The sequence below is a fragment of the Galeopterus variegatus genome, unplaced genomic scaffold, assembly GCF_000696425.1.
Source record: "Galeopterus variegatus unplaced genomic scaffold, G_variegatus-3.0.2 Scaffold1135, whole genome shotgun sequence".
Taxonomy (NCBI): Eukaryota; Metazoa; Chordata; class Mammalia; order Dermoptera; family Cynocephalidae; genus Galeopterus; species Galeopterus variegatus.
This window is the reverse complement of record NW_007727246.1, coordinates 439,844-441,511: the sequence shown is the minus strand read 5'-3', so window position 1 is coordinate 441,511 and position 1,668 is coordinate 439,844. Positions and strand designations below refer to the sequence as shown.

General features: G+C 39.0%; 1 protein-coding gene across 1 annotated transcript in view; it reads left to right on the top strand.

Moving 5' to 3' along the window:
- Positions 1–1,668, top strand: part of PDIA4 (protein disulfide isomerase family A, member 4) — a 51,457-nt gene that overhangs the window by 1,865 nt on the left and 47,924 nt on the right. The gene's annotated exons all lie outside the window — the stretch shown is intronic.

Genomic DNA, 1,668 nt, shown 5'->3' with positions numbered 1-1,668 from the left:
AAAAAAAAAAAAAGAAAGTATTCAGAATAGAATCCTTAAAGACTATAATCCAACTCCCTAAATCTACAGATGAGTGAATTGAATTACAGAGAGGTTGATGTGATTTGCTCCAGGTCATGTAGCTAGTGATTGAGAATAGAGCCTGGAATTCTTGAGTGCCAGTTCTATGCTCTCCCTCCTTCTCTTCAACAAATATTTGAGACCTTTCTTTTAATAAATATTAATTGTTAATGTTTACAGAGTTGCTTCTCTGGGGTTGTCACTGCCTAATCAAGCTCTGTTCCATATTCTCCAAGTTATTAGGAATCTAAAGGGCATTTTCTTTATTCCCCCTTGTCACCTTCTTCTAGGAAAAGTAATGTTTTGACTCCTGGTGCAAAAGGTTTTGAAGAAGATAACTGATGGTCTGTCATTTCTTTCTGACAGTTGTAATGTGTTCTTGGAGCAAATTGTCAGTTTTTAGTTTAAATTTCATTTTAGAGGAGCAAAACAGTACCAATTGTAGAAGTCTCTGTTGATTTATCTTTAAGTATTTCTTCCTTGTAAACACATAGGTGTTTTGAGATATCTCCGAGAAAATGTTGAAAACAGGTCTGTGTGTACTTTATCAAGCAGTACTTTATATGACAAACATCTTTATATGACTATGTCCTAGGGTAGGTGCTTACATGACTGTGTCCTACGTAGGTAGTTACACAACTATTGCCTATGGTAAGTGCTCAAATGTTCAGTTGATTGAATCAAATCCTTTCTTCGAGGTTTCATTTCTCTGGTTAAAGTGTCTGCAGCAGCTCCAGTGATTGACTTCATGATGAGTTTCTCCCCCATCCCTCCACTGTTCCTGTAAAACTTCTGTATTCAATATTCCACCTCTGTCAGGATATAAACCTACTTTGTTTGCTATTTTATTTGTTTGTTTGCTTTGTAGTCCGTTTGCTGATGCTTCTAACAGAATACCTGAAACTAGGTAATTTATAAAGAAACAGAATTTTATTTTTTATAGTTTTTCAGATTGGGAAGTCCAAGATCGAGGGAACACACCTGGTGAGGACCTTCTTCCTGGTAGGAACTTTTTACAGAGTCTTGTGGTGATGCAGGGAATCACGTGGCAAGGGCTGGGCAGGAGCGCTCTTTAATGCGTTCACTTGCTCTGTTTATAAAGCCACCAGAGCCACTCCCTCATAACCCATTAAACCATTAATCCATAATCTATGAATGGATTAGTCTATTCTTGAAGGCATAGTCCTCATGATCTAATCACCTCTCAAATACCCCACCTTTCAAACACCATAATGGAAATTAAGTTCCAACATGAGCTTCTCAGGGGACAAACATTCAAACCGTAGCATTCCAGGCCACCCGTGGCTCACTTGGGAGAGTATGGGGCTGGTAAAACCAAGGCCATGGGTTCAGATCCCTACATAGGGATGGCCAGTTAGCTCACTTGGGAGAGCATGGTGCTGACAACACCAAATCAAGGGTTAAGATCCCCTTACTGGTCATCTTTAAAAACAAACAAACAAACAAAAAAACCCATAGCATTCTGCCCCGGCCCACCAAAGGTCATATCTTTCCCACATACAAATTCATTCTATCTCCATAGCCCCTGTATTAGTCCGTTTGTGTTGCTTATAACAGAATACATGGAACTGGGTGATTTATAAAGAA